Raw genomic sequence first — 10,412 nt, 5'->3', positions numbered from 1 at the left:
GTCTGTCTATCTAGCACCAAAAAGGGTTCCACTATTATAAAATGTTTGACATCGTAACAGTAGCAGAATCTCTTTTGGTGCTACAGAGACCAAAAATCCATTCTCCATCAGTTTGAAGAATCATTTCACCACACAGAGAACCCCTTAAGCATGAAATGGTCCTATACAGAACTCATGGTTCTAAATAGAACCATTCTCTTTACTAAAGAACCCTTCGAGAACCATGTTAGGGAGTGCATATTTAATAAGTTCCATGCTAAAATGTGAACATCCTATTTCTGTATGAAATCTACTCATTCCTGGCTCTGTTTTCCAGAAGTCTTTAGAGCTGAGACTAATATTAAAATGAAAAGATATATATAGACCTCTGATGTCGAGCGGTCAAAAAAAAGATTAATTAATTTTTCTTTCAAAGCTTTTATTGCACAAAATGGACCTAACCGATAGACAGACAGACAGACAGACAGAAATAGATAGACAGACAGACAGACAGACAGAGAGAGATAGATAGACAAAGTGACAGACAGAGAGACAGACACAGATAGATTGACAGATAGACAGACAGAGAGACAGAGATAGAGAGATAGACAGACAGACAGACAGAGATAGATAGATAGATAGATAGATAGATAGATAGATAGACAGACAGACAGACAGACAGACAGAGATAGATAAACAGATAGACAGACAGAGACAGATAGACAGACAGAGACAGATAGATAGACAGACAGACAGAGACAGATAGATAGACAGACAGAAATAGATAGACAGACAGACAGACAGACAGAGATAGACAGACAGACAGACTGAGATAGATAGACAGACAGACAGACAGACAGAGAGACAGAGATAGATAGACGGACAGACAGACAGAGATAGACAGACAGACAGACAGATAGAGATAGATAGATAGATAGATAGATAGATAGATAGATAGATAGATAGATAGATAGATAGATAGACAGACAGACAGACAGAGATAGATAAACAGATAGACAGACAGGGATAGATAGACAGAGAGACAGAGACAGACCGATATACAGACAGACACAGATAGGTAGACAGACAGACAGATACACAGACAGACAGAGATAGATAGACAGACAGACAGACAGATACACAGACAGACAGAGATAGATAGACAGATAGATAGACAGACAGATAGAGACAGATAGATAGACAGACAGAAATAGATAGACAGACAGACAGACAGACAGAGATAGACAGACAGACAGACTGAGATAGATAGACAGACAGAGACAGATAGACAGACAGAGAGACAGAGATAGATAGACAGACAGACAGATAGAGATAGACAGACAGACAGACAGACAGATAGATAGAGATAGATAGACAGACAGACAGACAGAGATAGACAGACAGACAGACAGACAGACAGAGATAGATAGATAGACAGACAGACAGACAGATAGATAGACAGACAGAGATAGATAGACAGACAGACAGAGATAGACAGAGAGACAGATAGAGATAGAGAGACAGACAGAGATAGATAGACAGACAGACAGACAGAGATAGATAGACAGACAGACAGACAGACAGAGATAGACAGACAGACAGACAGAGAGACAGGGACAGACAGATAGAAGTAAAGTGCACAGTGAAAGTGCCCTTACAGTAGTAGTTGTGATATCCTGCAGAGTGTGTGCTGATCAGAGAGCAGGTACAGTGATGAGGCTCAGCACATTTCAGACAGCAGGAGATCAGTACCGGCTCTGCAGTGAGCATCAACATTATCCAAAACATTTTGTCCAGCAATAATACACAGGGAGCATTTCTGCGTCCTTTCTGGGGTTTGTTGGGCAACATTGCGCAACAAGGGAAATAAAGAGTGTTATATAGGAAAATAAATATTTTCTCAGAATATCTGAAAAACTGCATAATTTGTTGATCTTTAAAAACTGTAAATGTCACAATAACCCAAAATAACAATCTATTGCATGCTACCTTCAAAAACATCTTTTTTACACAGTGAAACTTTTGGGAGTAATGTTTCGATTTGTTGAACACCAAACGATTGTTGAAAGCCACAAGTGAGAGCTAGAACCATGTCGCTTCAAGGCACCAAACATATTACAGTGATTTCTCACAAGAAAAATGATTTATATGTTACTGAATATCAAAAATGAACAAAAATATGGCTCACGCTCTGTAAGAGGTGTGCATCATATTTTCAGATGAATGAATCACTCGCTCTTCTGAAGGAGACTGGTGCATCATCCACTGTCCACCTGGAGATGATGTGGCCAAAAACATGCTTTCGGTTTATTCAGAGTTCACTTCATTACCCACTTCATTCACTTCATTACCCACCATTAAATATGTAACATGTCATTGTACAGTGAGGAAAATGGATGTGGTAACCTGAGGCAACTGTCTTGGCTGCAGTAGAGGACGTTGGTAGTAGCTGGTAATACTAGATATACTTCCACGTGGCATCGTTTCAGTGCACAGGAGTGTTAGCTTGGTGCTAGCATGGGTGTAGCAATGTTCCACACCCACAAAAAAATTTGCTTTTCTTAATTGAATTACAGAAAATATTTCTGCTTAGTGTGCGCTGATGTCCTAGTATAGGCTGAAAATATAATATAATGAAATTACATTATCTGCTTTAAGCTTTTGCTCGGCTATAGCAGGAAAAGCAGCTAAAGCAGGAAACTTTTCCTTAAAACTAGAACAGTTTGACGTAAAATTTCTCTGAATAGCCACGTTTACGTGCAGCCTAATAATCCCTTAATAATCCGACTAATAGCTCAATCAGAATAGAATATGTCCACGTAAACACCTCAGTCGGAATAGTCTAGTCCAATTGAGGCCATTCGGAATACAGTTTCTACCCGATTGTACGAGGTGGGTAATCCTGTAAATAATCCGTTAAATAGAAGAATAATATCCGTGTAAACGCCTGTATCCGATTACATTCCCTATCGGAAAGTTTCAGTCCGTTCTGCATGAGCGTCGCGTCACAGTGAGAGTTTATACCGTTCAACACGGCGGAGCAGAAACTGGTCTGCAGAGGAGACGAAGTTCATGCTCTGATCTTTAAAAGACGGCGGTGGGACGGACGTCCAGCTTATGTGTCTCAGAGCACGACGTCTTCCTCTCGGCCTTCTTTAATAAGGACGTGTGAAGGACGTTTTCCTGAGTCTGACGTCATTTTAAAGCAGTTAAAAACACAATCACTGCTCACTGCTGCTCATCTCGCTCTGACTGGACCTCACGTGATCTTCGCTGTCATGGTAATGTCTACTCTATGTGTTGCTCAATGCATGCGCATCATTTTGCATCGGATTACTTGTAGTGAGCATGTAAACAAAGATTTTCCATCAGATTGTTGAATAGTGTGAGAATAAACACCTCAGTCTGAATCTGTAATCGAATTGTATTCAATCAGATTGGCAAAAATCTCTGCATGTACACACAGACAGTGTTCAGCTTTTTACGACGCTGAAGTCGCTTCAATTTCCTGTTCCACCTTAAACGGTGCCTGGGGCATCAGAATGTAATTGCTGCACCATTTAATGTGGAACGGGACAATTTGAACAAGAAGCTGGAGAAAAAGTAACTGACTTCAGCTTCACGACTTTTTACTGTTTCACAGTTTGTCATTACAGATTAAACGTATCAGGAAACTGGAATTGATTATAAATACTAATAAGTCCATTCCTCTCCAAATTATCGATGTCCATCTTAAATCTCTCTCTTTGCCGTTTTGTAGCTACTATCTAAGCTATGGTGTCCAGCCATCTGCGCTGATCTTCAGGGTTAAAGGGTGAATCAGCAGTTCTACATTAACTCCAGCGTTTAAGACCGTTTACTGTTAAACTGTGTTGAAGGATCAGCAGAGCTTTATTTTACTGTAGAGGAGGATTATTTTATTATTACCTACTGATCTGATTCAGCTGTGGAGCCACAAGGGGGCAGTGAAAGATTCTCATGTTGCTGACCCCTGACCTAGGTGGAAAAGACAGGTGGAATTTCCAAGCGCCTGAAAAACATCATGCTTTTTATTTGGCTTTATTTATTTAAGATATCTAGGTTGGGATAATTACTTTGTCAACACTGTTACTTTAAATGCATTTTAAATGTGTCAACTCAATTAATAATTGATATGTTCTCAGCATGCAGAGGAACCAGTTTAACATTTTTGCCTGGACTCAATCAGAAGCTCCAGAGACATTGAGTGGACGGAACGTGTCAGATTTGGAACCTTTGTGAACTACAGGACACAATTCAATTCAATTCAAGTTTATTTGTTTGGCGCTTTTTACAACGATGTTGTCATAAAGCAGCTTTACAGAAGTTTGAAAACGCACAGTTACAACATATAATCCCCCAGTGAGCGAGCCAGAGGCGAAGGTGGCGAGGAAAATCTCCCTCAGACTGGAGGAAGAAACCTTGGGAGGAACCAAGACTCACAAGGTGAGACCCGTCCTCCTCTGGTCAGACAGTGTTTACAGTTCAATAAGCTAAGAGGATCTCTGTCTGAAGACTGGATGGTAAAGCTTTAGAAGCTGCACTGGTAGAGGCAGCCTCTGACTGAGATGGTCTCTGACTGAGGCGGTCTCTAACTGAGTCTTTATGAAAAGTGGGAGTGAGCTGAAACAGTCCCATCCGATCCACAACAGCTCCGATTTTTGCAAAACAACTTAATATTTATCAAAAGGAATGCAGTTTAGACCCTGATATAATAAGACCAACTAATAATAATAATAATAATAGCTACAGAATTCCACATGACTTCAGATCTGGGTAAATGTTTGCCGTGCTAAATGCTAGATCATCACTGGTAGCTAGCGGTGTTTGCTACAAGTCCTAATTAGGGATGTACTGATAATACTTTTTATACTCACTGATACCGAGTCCGATACCATGCTGAGTAACCCAATTACATTGAAGCAGTCGTTAGTGTAAATGAGTGTAATGTACCTTAACAGTTAAATCATTATATCTGTCTTATTGTAAACGAAGTGCGTTAGTTGGCTATGCTACATCAGTTGTCTGGGTCGAGCAATGATGCAGTGGAGAAGAGTGAGTTTTGTCCCCCGTCAGAAAAGCTTTTCTGTACAGCTGCAAGTAAAGTAGGTTTCATAGCTTTGATCCTCTTCCGTCTCTTTCAGCAGCAGCTGTTTTTATTCCCTCATAGCATGTCATAAAGAATGAATAAATGAAATGAAAAAAAAAAAAAAATAATATTAATAAAAATATAGTTTGTTTATCATTTGGTCCATAAAAATGGAGAATATTTTGAGCTTTCTTTATTATTACAAAATGGAATTATTAGTGGTGTTTTCGCATAAAAACATTGAAAATATATATTTGTATTATGTGAATTTGTCCATAACTAGGTTGACATGTTAGCATGAGAAAGGGTTCACATGTTTGTTAATTAATTCAGATATAAAAATTCACATTAGCAGAAGCAAAACGTGAAATAGATCATGCACAATGTTCTCAGCAGTGGGCTTATGAATTGCGTCCAGGATGTTAATGGATGATGTATCTGGCCTATGGACCTGCAAGATCTTTCTCTCCAGGATGCAGAAGAAAAAAAGAGAGAAGGAAAGAAAGAGAGAAGGAAAGAATAACAGAGGGACAGGGCGGGACGCTGTAGTCCAGAGCAGTGGACTAATTGTAAAAGATGGGCTGTGAAAGTGCCGCTTGCTTCTTGAATAATGAGAATGTATTAGCCTACTTTACTTTTCCAAAACAAATGCTGGAATAATCAAGACGGATCGCCGGCGTCGCGAGCAATAACCCAGCGCCTCCTGAGGAGTTTTGAAAATTCACCAAGATTAATGTCTTTTGGTAATATTTGAACTAAACCAACTGGCGAAGAGTGCAATAACACACCTTCACTGTTCAGCAGCAGTGAAAGCGTGAAGTACGTTCAGATACAGGTGCACACAAACGGCTGGATCTCAGCCGAAAGTACAGCCTATATCACTCCAACCAGCCCCAATCACTCCAACCAGCCTGTCTCACTCCATATTACTCCAAACAGTCACCCACAGGAGTAAATGTCCTTCCAAACAGTCCATATCACTCCCAACAGCCCTTATCACTCCAAACAGCCCATATTAGGCTGACTCATATTCTATTTACTGAGATCCCAAATTTTTACTATAAAAAAAACGAAGTTGAGCAGAAGAAAATTAAAAGGACATGTAGCCTGACCAGGGGGGCGCTCGAACCATTCCAAACAACCCAAATCTTTCCATCCATCCATCCATCCATTTTCTAAGCCGCTTCTCTGTCAGGGTCGCAGGGGGGTGCTGGAGCCTATCCCAGCAGTCTTCAGGCGGAAGGCAGGATACACCCTGGACAGGTCGCCAGTCCATCACAGGGCAGACAGACAGACACAGACAGTCACTCACACCCAGGGGTAATTTAGCACATCCAATTGGCCTGACTGCATGTCTTTGGACTGTGGGAGGAAACCAGAGAACCCGGAGAAACCCCACACAGACACGGTGAGAACATGCAAACTCCACACAGAGAGGACAAATCACTCCAAACAGCCCAAACCATTCCAAACAGCCTATGTCACTCCACATACTCCATATTACTCCAAACACTGTCACCCAAAGCAATAAATGTCCTGGACCTTTTTTAACTTCGTTCATAGACCTGTTTATATAAATCACGATTCATTACACCATGACTTCCTGTGCAAAAGTCCGGCCAAACGTGATGTTTTTGGTCATTTAGGTGAGAAGATGTGGGAACACCCTCTACAGAGAACTCTCTTAACATGTTAGAAAAAGATAAACATAGCATAGCAGGTGCCACAGCTTCTGCACAGGTCTCAGTTTGTGTTTTAATATTTTTAATTTGTTAAATTCAGGGAATAAGACAAGACGTGTAGTCTGACCAGGGGTGCTGGAACCCCTGCATACGACTGCATGAGAACATGAGTGTAGGGTGTGTTAACTTTTCCCTTAAAAAGTCACTGAGGACACCGAGTGACCTCAATCCTGGTGACCCCACACTTCACCAGCTTGTCTCTTCCCTGCGTTAACTCCACTGTTCTAACCCTTCAGCTGAGTCCCGGCCGACCGTGAGCCAGGAGTGACGGAGCCGGGAAAACTCTGAAGATCTGCTCTAAAGAAGTATTAGCCGGTAAACAAAGCTGAGCATGACCTAGCAATGCAATATTCATCAATTCCATCTGCTGCCGGCGTAATGTTTGCGCGTGTGATTGAAAAGGCTTTCTGGAGGACATGAAAGATGAAAGATCACTCAGCCAAGTACAGAGCATTAAAGAGAGTTTTCCTTTAAAATCTCTCCGCGCTGCCTCTCGGTGTTCGGTGCCCTTGACAGCTGTTGGTGGAGGGCAGAGCGCGCTTAAGAACAATGACAGAAACGCAGCTGTTTTCAAAACTCATCCATCACTTTTCCATTAAAGCCCTGTTTAAAGGGTGCAGTGGGTAAGATTTAGGTGGAGGTTTTAGGTTTTCAGTCATCTGTAACTACGAATCGCTATGTTCTCGTAAGCTTAGAATGAGCTCTTCGTTTCTACGTAGAAGTCACAGAGGTTGCCATGTTTCTACAGTAGCTCAGAACGGACAAACCAAACGCTGGCTCTAGAGGGCGCCTTTAGCGTTTTTATGATGAAGTGGAAGCTTGAATTTGGTGGTGCTGTAGCTCCAGTTGGATGACGTAGAAAGATGAATCAGCGGTTGCTGCCGGTGCTGGCTGACCATTTTCTGTTGTGAGAAGCTAGAGAACCTAAATTAGGACAAATAGAAGATCAAACTTATTATTTGGCATCGGAAAACGCAGAGAAGTGTAATCAAAGGAGAAAAAAACCAGAATGAAAATCGTCACAGGCTACGACAAAAAACCCAGCAGCCACCATAGGTTCAACTACATGCTTGGAAAGGGAGGGGTGAGGGAGGGGGTTCAGCTGGGTGCAATCTGCAACTTCACCACTAGATGCCGTTAAATCTTACATACTGCACCTTTAAACTGGTACATTTAGGAATGACAATCAATCAGAACTAGCTTACCGACTTAGCATGCTAACTCTGCTGAACATGGCTAGGTGCTAACACTTGAACTTTGCTCCGTAAAACTGCCATAATCATGCCTTAAACATATCACGACAGAGTGATGGTACCATTACCACTAATTGTCATGACAGACGACATAATGACATGCTAATATGTTCATTTTTGCCAAGTCTTTTCTAGCCGGTCACCAAGGCATCAACATTATGGCATCAGGTTTACAGCATGGTTATGTCAGTTATGTGGCAGGGCTCAAATGCAGGGTTAGTGGCTAGATTTGCCGCCCAGCCTTTCCGGCTAGGCTATTATAGCAAAAAAAACAGCCGTTTGCAAAAGTTTGTGCACCCTGGTCAAGCCACGTGTGTTGTTGATTTTAAACGTGAGAATAAGTTAACACACGTCCTGAATCCGCAGAGCCGCCCTTCCCATCCCATCTCATCCTGAGATCATACGAGACTCACGTCCGGAGTTATGAGCCTATGAAGAGGGGCTGAGATACACGTCATCTGCCTCTCCCCGTGTGGAGCTGCTGGATTCGTCTGTCCGTCTACATTCTGTGTGAAACTGACCGACGGACACTCAGGAGATCACTAAGGACTGACCGTCACGCCGGAAACCCTTCATTCTTCATTCAGTCCACATCGGAGACTCGTGTGAAACGGCATCAGAGAGTTTCCAGCCGCTGAAGCTGCTGCAGTGGGTTTGGAAAGTAGGGATGAAGATAACGGAGCGTTTAGATATGAAACACACGAGGATCCTGTTCTAAGAAGAACCTTTAGAGGAATGCTATAAAATGCTATAAATTATTCACGCAGAAATTACGCAAACTTTTGTAAAAAAGATACAAAGTGTCAAAACGGCAGAAGCTTTGTTTGCTTTCAAAAAGGTTCTTTAGAGAAGTAGAGAAGAACCATTTAACTATGCAGGAAGTCATTCATGCATTCAAGCAGCTCTCTGGGCTGCCACAGCCCATAAAGACACGTATTCTGTGCTAAAGAACCCTTTAAGGGCCTAGTATTTGAATGGAGTTAGCTCCATGTATGACTTTCTTCAGAGAGATTTTGATCTTTCTGTATTTCTGCTCAAACACTGAATCATCACAGAATCAAAGGCGTGATTTTCCGCCGTGGTTTAGTAAGTGCGCCTGAAAAGGCATCAGGTAGGAGCCGTCACTGATAACGACTGACACTACAGAGAGATAAAGAGAAGGAGATTTCATCTGCAGTCCACACGCAGAACAAAGAGGCACTCGCACGGGACAGCAGGAGGAAGAGTGGAAGACAGAGGAGAAGAGGGGGAATGAAAATGAGAGGCAAACGAATGCATGTGAGTGACGGTGGAGCGGGAGGAGGGGTCTGTGTACAGAACTGAGCGAGGGCGCAGGCCTGAGGGGTGAAAAAACTGAATTTGCTGCGCTTCGTGTTCACGTTCAGTCTGAGAAACGTCCAGACGTTCAGTGAGCATTGGGCTCCGGTGGTGTCGGGGGAACTTCATTTCAGGGGGCCTTAAAGCCCCTGTCTGATATTCTTGTAGCTGTGATCTACGGCTGTGTGATAATTCACTCTGAGCTGGCAGAGAAAATGTTGTTTTTAAATACTTTTTAAAAACTTTTCTGCTGTTTCCCTCAGTTCAATTGGAGTTGGTGGGACTGAACAGCTACTCGCGTTCCTCTCCTTCACAACAAGTGACTGATCTCCCGCTGCTCCCTGACAAAACCCCCAGAAAGCAGGTTTGACACGCGCCCATCCCCTGGGACCCGATGATGGCTGCGAGACCAAGAAGTCCTCAGCACCACCTTCTGAGTGCCACCTCTGGTCCCGCAGTAAGGCCTTTACATTCGACCCAGTCGGTCGAGCTGCACAGCTGGGTGGTAACTGGGAGGTGGAACAACGAGCTCCCATTCTCTCTTGGCTCAGGCGCTCAGGTCCCGCAGCTTGGTCACCCAGGTCAAACGTAAGGCAAATGAAAGTGGCCTTACTGCGGGACAAGAGGCGGGGCTTGGGACTCATGCACCGACCCCCACTCTCTCAGTTTTCCTCCCTGCCATATTCCCATTGCTTGGAAAATATTATTATAGAAGCGATACGTGAGATGACAACTCATGCTCCACACCGTGCCTTCTCACTCCTCCCCATATTTACTTACTAGTCTAGAAGAAATGGTGCGAGTTCAGCACAAAACTTCATCCCTTCACAACACTAAGAGGTTTTTTTGAGGCTCCAATCAGAGCGATTTTCTGTTAACAAATTATGAATATCACTGTTTTATCTCAGTTTAATATCTTAATTAACTTTTTCCGTTCCAGCAAAATGTCACTGCTGCTCCATTTAAGGTGGAACGGGAAAATTCGAATGAGAATCTGGAGAATATCTGACTTCA

Source organism: Pygocentrus nattereri, chromosome 11 (assembly GCF_015220715.1).
Source record: "Pygocentrus nattereri isolate fPygNat1 chromosome 11, fPygNat1.pri, whole genome shotgun sequence".
Taxonomy (NCBI): Eukaryota; Metazoa; Chordata; class Actinopteri; order Characiformes; family Serrasalmidae; genus Pygocentrus; species Pygocentrus nattereri.
Note: the sequence above shows the minus strand (reverse complement) of the source record.